The sequence below is a fragment of the Paramisgurnus dabryanus genome, chromosome 15 (assembly GCF_030506205.2).
Source record: "Paramisgurnus dabryanus chromosome 15, PD_genome_1.1, whole genome shotgun sequence".
In the NCBI taxonomy this organism is placed as follows: Eukaryota; Metazoa; Chordata; class Actinopteri; order Cypriniformes; family Cobitidae; genus Paramisgurnus; species Paramisgurnus dabryanus.
Genome location: NC_133351.1, coordinates 905,662 through 918,374, shown reverse-complemented (window position 1 = coordinate 918,374; position 12,713 = coordinate 905,662). Strand labels below are relative to the sequence as shown.

The 12,713-nt window shown below is 37.5% G+C and overlaps 1 protein-coding gene across 1 annotated transcript in view; it reads left to right on the top strand.

The window, feature by feature from the left end:
* Positions 1-12,713, top strand: part of LOC135733638 (anosmin-1) — a 65,043-nt gene that overhangs the window by 16,925 nt on the left and 35,405 nt on the right. The gene's annotated exons all lie outside the window — the stretch shown is intronic.

The following is a 12,713-nucleotide window of genomic DNA, read 5'->3' as shown; positions in this document are numbered from 1 at the left end:
TTAATCAGTTGAATCTTTAAAAACTTACAGCAAAGACTCTGTCAATTAAAATTTAAGTATTCACTCAATGTTTTATGTGTTACTTCAATTAATATTTATTATTTGGGATTTTTTTAATAACATTTTTAAATTATTTATCAAATAATTTATGCTGGTGTTGTAAACAAAATAATTAACTTCAGTCACATAAAAACAAAAGCTTTTTATTCACTTAGTCACTTATCATACAGACTGAACATACAGAATTAAGTCTTCTTTAAATAGAGGGCATAAAACAGTCCAAAAAGCCTCCAAAGTCAGTCAGAACATCTCCAGGGCCATTTAGGAGACTTTCCTCAGCCAGTCCAAGCGGAGACTGTCTCGCTATGTCTCGGGTCTGCCTCTCACATCATCTCCGATCTGGTTTGATAAACAGAGGAATATAAACACACACACACATACATAAATAACATGTTTAATATAATAAAGTTTGACGGTGAAAGACTTTATTCCCTAAATAACGTTAATGTTAGGCCAAATTTCCCTCAGACATCACACATTAAACACTATTGGGCGGTTTTCTCGGACAGGGCTTTTCACTGACTAAAATAACTTACTGACATCTCTTAACATATGAGTGCTATTGTTTTATCTCAAAATGCACGCCAGTATTGTATTATATAAGGTTTGTTTGTAAAAATGTCCCAATTATAATAAAGACCGAGTTCTAAACTCTGTCCGGTAAACCAACCCTATAACGTTATCCAGGCTTTTTATCTTAACTAAAATAGCTCCACTTTACTTCGGTCACATAACATAACACACTTCTAATATATCTTTACAAAAATATAATTAGAAAAACGTCGAGTATTTGCGTCTTTGTCAATTAATATATTCTAAAATTAACATTTAATTACAAACACTTACCTGACGTGAACTTCAGGAAACGGCTGACTTGTGTCCTCCCTTGTGTGAATCAGTGAGTGATTCCAGCTGTTGCGTGCGGATTGATCTCAGATGAAATGACCTGTGATCCAGATCCTTCCGAGTTAAAACATTTTAAATTCAAAATACACAGACGCACGCGCATACATACATACATACATGTACATGCGCGAGCACGCGCGCGCGCACACACGCACGCACACGGGTACAAACACGGGTATATTTAGAAGTTTTAAGATTGTTATGATATTGGGACTATTTCTCCACTCGCACCTTCAGCTCTGAAGTTCAAATTCGCAGGCAGTACGCAGCCCAGTTATAACAAATGTGAAAGATATGAAATATCATTCAACAGCGATATCATTTAAGTGCAATCCTAAAATATGATTTAAAACATACCGGTAAACCTTTTATTATTAAGTATAAGAAATTAAAATGAATTAAATCGCATGTTTAAACGCCACAGAGATATCAGAGCCAGCAGTCGATTTCTGATGGGCTTGCCGAGGCGAGGCTGCGCTGGGCGGGGTGTGAGCGCTTAAGTGTCTGTGATTTTCTGGAGCTCATCTGGAGCTCTTCTCCGTCCGAAAGTGTCCGAGCACATTTTTAAATAGCCGCTATCTATATTAACCGACCGCATATTTAAACTTAAAGCACATACATTCACGCCTGAACAACTCTTAAAATTACATTTTGTTACCAAATAACAGTAATATTATGAGCATTTTGTTGTCAGGAAACATAGCTGTCATAAGTCCACATATTGACCAGATTTGTCTTAATTAGTTCAGTCAACATAGCCATTCTGAATGTTGACTGAATTTGGAAATAACCATTCACTTAATGTTTTAAACACAGATTTATCTAGACTTAAAATAATATGTCTACTCAACTAAGCCCAAACAAGAAAATTGGTTCAACTTATATATTTTTGCCCTTCCAACATTTCATTAATTGGATTTTTTACAGTGTGGTAAACCATTCTCTGCAAGCATGTGAAAAAATAGCTCATTAAAATGTTGCTCCCTAGTGATGTCAGAAGGGGATCTTATTATATTAATACCACCCTTACTCTGCACTATTCAACCACAGCACTGCCATTTAGTGCAGAGACCGAGAGAAAATAATTGACAGCACAATTGTGTTTCAACTTCATCAAACCACCATTATGGTGATCAGTGTTTGCATTATCATCAGCTCATTTGCATTTTAAAGGACACACCCAAAAACAGTACAATTTTGTTCACACCGACAAAGCGTAAATTGTAACATGTTATTATAAATGATCTGTGGGACATTTTAAGCTGAAAACCAAAGATTTATTTTACATCTTAAAAAGTCTTGCAAAATCTCCCCTTTAAATATCCCTCTTGCATCCCAATGGTTTTTCTGGTTAATTATTTGAAAGTCTTAGCAATGACAAAACAGTACAAATGCAGATCAGTGGTAGGTGTTGTGTAACACTGAGAAAGCAGAAAGTGTATCTAGACTTTGTCGTGTATGAGGTAGTTGGGTCTATAATAGATTTTAGAGCAGCGTGTTTATATGATGTGTAATAGATTTATTTTAATAATAAGTAAAAGATTGCACTGCTGTAAAGTTATTCAGCAATCTGCATGTTTTAGAGGACTGAAATGTTTGAAGCTTTCTGTCGTACGATTATGAAAACTGAATGCCTGTCACGCTGGTGCAGCACCAGTCGAGTGAAGTTCAGCCAAGCGGAGCAGACGAAGAACCGGGCAAAAACAAAACTTCATATTCCTTCACGCGAGTTAATGAGGATGTCAGGGCTTCAAAGAAGAGCTAAAGTGTGCTTTAAAAGCAAAGACGCTTTGTTTTGGTGTTAAAATGCAACAAAAGACCTGTTTTCTTTTCCTTTTCCGTGAAGTTGGCCAGTATTGGTTCCTGGCAACGGTCTTGTCCCTAGTCATCCATCAAGAGCTGTTATGTTAAAGAAGGATTTGGCTGTTTGCGTGTCTGAACGTTGGGCGTTCCCATTGAAACTGGCCTTCTTCATGTATGGATCAAAAACTATAAAGGACTTGATGCCTGTGAGAGCGTTGTGCCATCTATGGAGTTCAGTTCAGTGTTTCTGTTTCTAGTGTCGTATGTAATCTAAGGTCATGTGTTTTTGATGGTCATTGGCGATGTGCTGTTGGATGAAGGTTTTTTTATTGTTTGTGTGTGTGTGTGTGTGTGTGTGTGTGTGTGTGTTTGTAAATGTGTGTCAGATGGACGTCAGCGCATTATGTCTTGCTAGTTTTTCATCATCTCTCACCACAAGCGTCTCGCTTTAGAAAGCATGTCAAGTTAAATAAATCTGCTTTTAAAGATGTGTTCTTGTCCATTAGTTCTGCTTTGTCTAGCTCTCACTAAACACAAGAACATGATTTGTGTGTGTTTGTGTGTGTGGCTGTGTTGAGCGTTGGACTGATGCAGTATCTGTGTAATTCCAGCAGTATGTCACATTTTCAGTCAAAAATAAAAATATAATTTCTCAGATAATGATATTATTACCAATATATTGAACCATCTTGGGCAGTATATGATAGGCCAACAATTTCCTGATACTATATGTTTCCTGATACAAGACCACAAGCTACTTAAACTGCTGCAAAGTTAAAGTTAAGATATCTGCATATAAAGAGACAGAGAGTATGCGCTTATGAAAGGTGTGCGAGATGTAGACAAAAGCAGGAAAGGTTAACCCTTTAAATATCACTCTGCGTGTCACATGTGTCCCTTTCGTATGATCACGGATCAACTATGATCCATCATGCTACTTTCAAAAATGTGTCAGAATTGATACAGAAGGTGCTGTATGCGCACATCATCAGGAGTTCATGTAGATGTATCGCCATATTGCTATTTTAAACACAGCACTAGTATACAATACAGTAATCTTTAGGGTTGTAAAATCAGTTTGAATAATGATAAAATATATAAAAAAACTGAAAATGATATAACTGCATACATGTTTCACATGGGAAAGAAACCATCACTCTCTTTGTCTTACCAATCTGTCTGGCATCAGTATCGACCTAAAACTCATAACTTTTTCAAGAATTAAAATCATTCAGTTATTGCAAAACATTGTGACGTGACATTTGCAATATTCCAATAATTTCTAAATATCTGGCAACCATAGAACCATCTGTTTTAATTTTTCTAAATTCCTTATAAGAGAGTCCAGACCTCAGAAAAATATCAGTCTATACTCATGTTTTCTGTAAAAAAACGTGTTATGGATGCGACAAATAAGGACACAAGCTTTAGAGAGACAGTGGCTGCGTTTGGAGGCACGTCCGAATCCAGTGTTTGGTTTACTTCTTGTCTCTTGAGATACCTTCATCATCTTGTCCCACAATTCTATGCATGTGTGTGCAAGGGGAATGTGATTGGTCGAGCCTGGTCGAGTTTGAAAAAATAGATTGGCGGCCAAGAAAGCAGCTGGATCACAAAGTGTAAATGAAGTTATATATATATTTTTTACAGCTTTTAATTGTATTAGAGTTTTCAAATATGGGATTAGTTATCACAAAGGCGCTGTCTGTTTATATTTCAAACACAATTACATTACACTGCCTATGAAGGCTGTCTGAATGCGTTTCCCGGAGCTGCCTTCATGCCGCTGAAGTCATTGGGTGTCTTTGACTTCATGCGGTGCTGCGCAGACGGATTGGCGGCTGACTTGAAGCAGTGCATGCTGGTTAGACATGTTGTCCGACTTGAGCTGGCGCTGAATGCATATGACTGTGACAAATGGTATCAAAGTACCACAGGAGGGTTTCGAGAGGAGCCGGCTGGCCTTTCCAGAGCGTCTGCATAGGCTTCTGGTGACGACACATCTCTCTGTGATTGGTCTCCTAACTGATGACAACAATCACATGCGTTTCATGTTTAATCAAACCTTCAGTTCAACTAATAAACATTATAAATTCATGTTTTTATAACAGGTAAAACTCATGTAACAAATATAAAAATAAAAAAGTGAAAGACCAAACTCTATGGAGCGGTAAAAAAACTTTACAGGTGTGCATCTTAAGACAAAACAATATCAACAAAGTATGTTAAAATGAAACTGGTCAAGGTTTTTTTAAATTAAAGCAGCTCAAACATGCATTTTAGTCTGGGACTACGATAAACCTGGGAAACCGCCCCTAGCTATTTTAATACTGTAGGTTTATGTTTCCGTTATTTTTAGGTTATATTAAATATAAAGGGTTTCTGGTTGCAGATTTTATTAAAAGATCTTATTCACTTCTTTTGCGATTAAAAAAAGGCAACACAGCGCACACGTCACTACAGCAAGACAGCAGGTGTCCGTTTTGACCGCTCTATCTTCAACTCCTCCCTCAACTGCAAGCGGCAAACCTCACCAATCGGTCTGCGCAGGATCGCATGAACTCAAACACACCTATAGCCTCATGAGGCAGCAGGCAACAAGTCAGCTGCCTTTGGTTAAAAAATAAACAAAGCAAAAATCGACTTAAACAGAGACTTGCATTGGTATTTAAACCCCCATATATTGACAATTGAGAGATCCATATACGGTTAAAAACATTTGGTAAAAGTTTAATTTTTTTATGCATTCATTTATTTTTATGCATGCAATCACTCTTCAGTATTCAATCACAACTTTAAATACGACAGCACGGTTCTGGCAATAAATGGCACATGACAACAGATATTATTGCTATGAATGTTACTGAAGTAGTTGTCAAATCATTCAAGCTTGTTTGTTTCTTTGTAATGTTAGCGGCTGTGTTTTGTTGAAGCAGGTTTCTGCTGGTAGAGTTTGTGTATCTTCATGCCAGTGATCCGCTCTTAATGAAGTGATTTGTTTGTAAAGTCTTTACATTACAAAGCAAGAAGCACACTGAGATGGTTTATAAAGAGTATCCCAGCAGTGTTCTCCTGTACAGTTTGTGTGTTTTTGTGTTTGTGAATAGCTCTTTCACTGAAGATTGAAGCGAGTCAGCACAGAAGTCAAACAAAAGCAAAGAAAGTGATGGTTTAAACAAGCCCCCTACTTCCAGAGACACGGCGAAACATACCGATGCCGTAGTTTCCTTCCGCCGATGGTACTCATTAAACCGAGACAGGGCGACCGACCTCTCTTATCCATCTGCGTTTTGCTCTTCGTCTTGGTTTCTCCTGCGAAACGTCCACTGTTTCTCCAGCACCCCGTTGTTATGATAATTAACCCTGTTGCCGGAGGAAAGAGAGAGGGCATTTGTGAGTATTAGAACTTCATTAGCATGCCATAGCACAACCATCACCCTCCATTCACACACCATCACGCTAGGAGGCCTGAATGTTTGGGCTTTGTCAGGGCTTTTTGTCTCCTCTTTCTTTCTCTCTTGTGAGCACTTCTTCAGCTCGGCCTTCACACGGCAGGAAAGTTTGACAACTTCTGGGTGCTTGTTCAAGCGAAAGCGGGTGTTGAAGAGAAAAACAAGGAGCTGAAAAGCAGTTTCTGTTGCTTAGAGGGGTCAGACTTCTAAGAAGCCCTAAAGGTCGAGTTGATTTGCTTTGCAAATAAGCATCAACGGCAGACAGTCTCTCTGAGATGGACTTACAGGACTGCTCAGGTCGTCAAAAGAATAAAGGGGTTTCTTAAATCGAATGTTAAATATTGATTTAATGCCGGTCGAGCTGGTGTTCCTGTGTGTGTTTTTAAAGAAAGATTGCAATGATTCATAAGTGTTGCATATGCACAAATCTCTTTTCATGTCAGAATTAGTGAGTTTTTTGAATCCTGTGAATATGTGCCTTTATTAAGATTTGGACTACAGGAATCGTTCATGGGAAAATGATGTGGTGATTCTCCGCTCCCAGACCTCCCCCTTAAATGACTCTAGTGACTGTAGTGGCATGTGAATCAAGTGCTTTTCCAGGTCAGTTGTTTTTCCATAGAGGTTCAGATTGAGTCAGGAGTTTAATGGACATCATCTATAATCTGTACTTTCATGTGTAAAGGCCTTGTCAGTTTGTCTGTGATGCAATAAAGCGATGTGAATCACTAACGAGATGAGCTTTTGCATCAAGGACGAAACGATTGTTCAACTTCAGCTATTTTATGCCTGTAAGATAGGTGGCACCGATGGACAATGAGCTTCACTCGTGCACACACAGAACTGAGCAGCTGAACTAAACTTCGCCCCTTACTAAATTGAGCGTAAAGAGCATCTGTTATCTAATTCATGGTTTTTCTTTGGTGTGTAAGTGTGTATTAGTTCATGTTAATGATATCCAAAAGGTAAAAACCCCAAAGTAAACAATGATGCAAGTTATCATCTCCAACATAAATCTCTTTTCTTGGACTACAACAAACACACAGTTCGTAGGCAACCGTTTACTTCCTCGTCGTGTTGACGTAGACCATAGACTGTAAAAAAAATGGAAATAGTGTATGTGACGTCACCCATTGGTTTGTGAAGATTGTTTTTGAAGCTTAAAGTAGATGTTGCCTACCATTGTCATATTGGCTACGCGTCACCGCGAATCTCACTCGCGGATATTCGAAAATGGGTAAAGAGGTGGGACATAGGTGAAGCTAAGATGGCTGATTGCTCAAACCACGCCCACCTAGCTCGATTCTAGTGACAGCAGTGGCTGTTCAACCATCACTCAAGTGGCCACGCCCTTAATTATGCAGAAGTTTAAGGCTTAATATCATTTAAATGAATGAGTTACAAAAAAATTCACCCTCCTCACAGTTGTCATGAAGGGCAAAATAAGCTATACAGACCAAAAACACTTTTGGTTTCTACCAGGCTGTAAACATATTATTTTCTACTGTAAAGTTGGCCATTTTTATCATGGGGGTCTATGGGAATAATTGACTCCCTTTTGGAGCCTCAAGCGGCCAGCCAATGAATTGCAGTTTAAGTCACTTCTGTATTGGCTTCATCAAAGAGATCGGAAGGATACCCCTCGAAGTAGACACAATGGTCATTATCATAACTCCACCCACTTTTGACTCATAGCCTGTAGGTAGTTGATGTTTTCATATTTAAAGACTTTACCAAACCATGAATCAAACATGAGTTTTGTGCAGTGTACAGTAGCAGTTGTTGTTGGTCGTTTCTATGATCACAAAGCATTCAGACATGGTTTTATGTTTAAGTGTCCTTAACTTACCAATCTGTTACATTCTGCTCAAGCCACGCTGGTAAAGTTGATCGATCAGCTTGGTCATCTGCATTTTCTGGATCAGATTTAGCTCGTATTGATAAGGTAGTAAAGACGAATTGTGAGCATTGTGAGGGAATCTTTCAAACATGGTAAGGGGCGTCACATTTCCGACTGACGTCAAAGGTATTTAGGCCAATCACAACGTACAGATTAGCTGGCCAGTCAGAGGACACAGCACCTGTCAGAAAGATGAACTTTGTACAAAATCAATGTGTTTCAGGGAGGCAGGGCATAGAGGAGCAACAATAATTCATAAATTAATTATTTTTAAATGTAACTTTGCGTTGCAGCAAATACACAAAATAATATTGTTTTTAGCAACAACATAGGTGCTTTTTAACAAAACTGATCAAAAACAAAGAGAGAAATAAAATAAGGCTGGAACTTAACAACCATACAAATAACATATAACTTGTTTTGTATGTATGTTATTTTATATTTCTATATAGTTTTTGTGTATTTTTATATTTTGAATATAAACTCTTTGTGACAGTAAAGCATGGGCATATAATACATGGAGGACACGTACAATGTTTTTGGTTTGTTACTTTTGAGTGAAGTAACACATATCCAATCACGAGTGAGCATTATAAGGTAAATCTTATTTCGTTCATGCACATCTGGTTGAGCTTTAAAGTTTAAATGAAGGGAGTGAGAACAGCGTAGACCTGTCAATCCATCTTCTCTTGTGCGTCGGCACAAGCGATCATTTCACATGCTTTCAGATATTGCCAATTTAAATTTTTAAGCACAAGAAGACGCGAAACAGATTTACTCACATGCTGTTTGAAAATGATGTGTGTGTGCGCCCATCTGACACGTGTGGCCGTAATGTTGCATCTCAAAGCTGAATCAGAATGAATAAATCAAACTGAATGACTTTTACTGTTGTACTTCGGGCCTGTGAGAATTCAATCAATTTCAATTATAAAACAAAAAAAGATTAAAATAAGTTATATTATTGTGTTTGGTATAGACTAATAATAGTATGTAATACAATAACTGAAAAGGAAGATTATAATCAAGGTAAAAGGGAACCATGACCATAATCTTTATAGTCATTCTTTAGTTAAAGGGATAGTTCTCATAAAAATAAAAAACCTGCCATCATTTATGCACACTCAAGTTGTTAGAAAACTGAACTATCCCTTTAAATAATATATATATCTATGAAGATATTTAGCTCAGATGTTCTCCAGTCCACCAACACAAGAGTTTGGTGTTGGTTTTACGTTGGGTCCATCAGTAAAAACTTCAAAGTCCCTTTTGGTGGACGTGTAAACCAGATGAGTTAGCAACACCTTACTCGGCGTAACTGTTAAAGACATCAGCGTTCTGGAAAGTTCTTGTAAAGTTTAGATAATACTTTCCAATTCACTCATTTGACTCAGGGCAGAAATGGTCGCTCCTGTTGTGAGTAAATGAGTGCATTTATTTGCTTCCTGATATGACGTAGTGCTGTTGTATGTGTGTGGTAGCGCAGTGCAGTGGAGGGCCGGTCAGAACCCAGCGGGTGATGTTCTGATGGGACATGCCTGTTAACTTTGATGGGCTATAGAGGGGAGGGGTGCTGGTGGGCGACCTGAGCTTCTGTCTGCTATCTGCTCCATTCATTACTCATCATGGTGGGTGGCAAACATAGCAGCCAAAAGAAGGAGGCATGGGGTGAAGAAGAGAGAATATGTGTCCACAGACGTATATATCACACATGCTTGAGGAAGTGTACGGGACGGAGCACAACTTAGGAAAAGTCACGTACATAAAGGCTGTGAAAGTTTAAAATGTGTAGATGGATTTGAAAACATTTAAACAAAGTTAAATGAAGAAGATTTTCCTTTGCACCGGTAATATATACTAAACATGGGGTGGTTTCCCAGACAGGGCTTAAGTCTAGTCCCAGACTAAAATGCTTGTTTGAGCTGTCTTAATTGAAAACAGCTTGCATTGAGATTTCTTAACATATATCAGTGCCATTGTTTAAAGATGCACACCAGTATTGTTTCTGAAAACTAAATTCCTAAAATGTCCTAAGGTTTAGTCCTGGATTAATTTGAACTATGTCTGGGAAACCACCCCTAAGAGATTATCAAATTCATTTGGTTTATGTTCATAACATTATATGCTATGCTTGTAAAAGTTTACCTTGAGTTGACTGTCTGTCTGACTGTGACTGATCAGTTTTGACCTCAGTGTCAGATGTATAGCTCGGCTCCTTCATTTATCTTAAGGGATTATTATAATGAGAGCTGCTTGTTAAATCTTCTCAAAGCAATAAACAGAGAAGTGTTGTTCGACAGGGTTAGACAGAGGTCTGCTGTTTGTTTATTAATGTCACATCTCTCTACAAGTCTTCTGTTAACAAGAGACCTGATAAAAAAATTAAACTGCTTGATTATTTTAGTTTGGTCACACTGTCAGAACAAAAATGAAGAAATGTTTGATGAAATTCAAGACAGCAACACAACTCACACCTTGGGCTGATGAAAAAATCAATCTCTGACACGTATTAAAGAAAGCAGCGAATGCATGTGTTAAACATAGACATATGTATACATAGATGCCTCAATATCAGCGGTTTGGCTGCTGCATGTTCAAATGAGGCATCTATGTATACAAAAATATCTTAATTTGTGTTTTGAAAATGAACAAAGTTGTTGAACAACATGAGGGTGAGTAATAAATGACAAAATGTTTATTCTGGGGTGAACTAACCCTTTAACACGAGACCAGACCATTATGTGTAAAAAACAGAATCAACTCGCTGGTCTCATATCTCTGCTGGGTCACGTCACGTGACAGCTGTATTTCTGCTGTCAGAGTAAAAACGTATGGTTATAGTAGCTATAGTAGCGTTTTCTTTGAAGATTTGCACAAAACGTTAGCGTTATTTTCTAAATGTCGACAAAAAACGATTAGGAAATGATGCCGTTTCCATTAATTGATGATATGCGACTGAAATATAGTTTTTCTTCTTCGCGATAAGTCATTCCAAACATCATATTGAATGATGTTGGTAGGTTTACTAAATCACATCAACCACATTAGGCATTATTTTTAACAGAAGGAGACGTAAGAGTATCCAAACATTCATGCCATGGACGTATTGAGTAGGGGTGTAACGATACATCGATATGGATAAAGACATCGCACTTCTAATGATACGTTGCTTTGATGCCACCCATAAAATATCCATATGAGGTACCTTTATTTTGACTCTTTCCACATCCTCATTCCTTGACGTAACGTCCATATACGTATTTCTGCCAAAGCGCACATTTTCATTTATTTTCATCTTCTAGTGTCAACAAGTGTTTTGGCACAAAATACTGAAAGATTTTGGCTGTTGCCATCATAAGCTTGATTTTTTCTCACTATTTATTTTTCTTTATTTAAAAATTGTTTTTTTTGTTAGTTTGTTGTTGTAAATTGTGCATTTTCAATGATCATGTTATATATTTTGGTTGCATTTGTAAGTAAATGTAACTGCTTAACTAGGCAAATGATATAAAAATATCGATAAACTGCATCGAAGAAGTGTTTGATGAATTGGTAAATATCGCATCACTGGGGGAGTAAAAAAATCTATATTGCAATGAACTGTCTGATTTACACCCCTAGTACTAAGGTGTTTCTGAGAGGTTTTAGTTCATATCTTCAAATAAAAATGATGTGACTTACTTTCATCAGGTGACCCATTTATGTTTCCATTGCAGTTTTGTGAAATACTACAGGCATTTCTAAATTGTCTGAAAAACCACCTCATGCAAGCATTTTGCGATATATAGTTTTTTGCGAAATTGACGTGTTTTCATTGGCCATAATTTTATTCGCAATGTCAATTTGTGCATTTTAAATGGTAATGGAAACGTATGAAATGTATAAAATAAATGTTCAGGCCCTGTAAAAGGTTGTTTTTCTTTACTAATCATGAATTCAAGTTGTTTTGCATGACTATGAAAGTAATATGGATTGGCAAAAGTTTGTAACATTGATTTGAACAAAGTATAAAACCCATGGCATAAAGTCTTCAAGCAAACATTGTGTTGTTGTACTCAGCATTGTTTTATATCTTGGGAATCCAGAGGGTTTCTGTTTTCCCAGCACCTGTCAGCAGTCTTCTCAGTCAGCACCTCTAAAATATTGGGGTCCATTAGGAGGGGTATTCATATACAGTAAATCAGATATATCGCCCGACGACAGGAGATACCCTAAATAGGTCCTTCATTTCCCAGGGACTCTAAGCCTGGACTCTTATCTTAAATCTGACCCTGTTTTGATGGATACATCCTGTTGAGGTGTTGTGTCATGAATTGTAAACCGATCCCTGAGTGGAAAGAAGATTAATTGAGCTTTTGTGTTTCAGGCCGAAAATATCAGCCCTCATCTTATTAACAGGGATTTGAGTCAGTGATGGATGTGTGTGGATGGGAATGTTTTCTTAACGTCAAGAGTTTTGCTTAAAATGTATGAAGCCTAGCTGATGGTTGGTGTTTCTCTTCTGTGTTTTTCACCAGTTCATTTGACATGTTTGAAATAATTCATTTAAATTAATCATTACAAATACAAACATAGTCTACATGCACAGGACA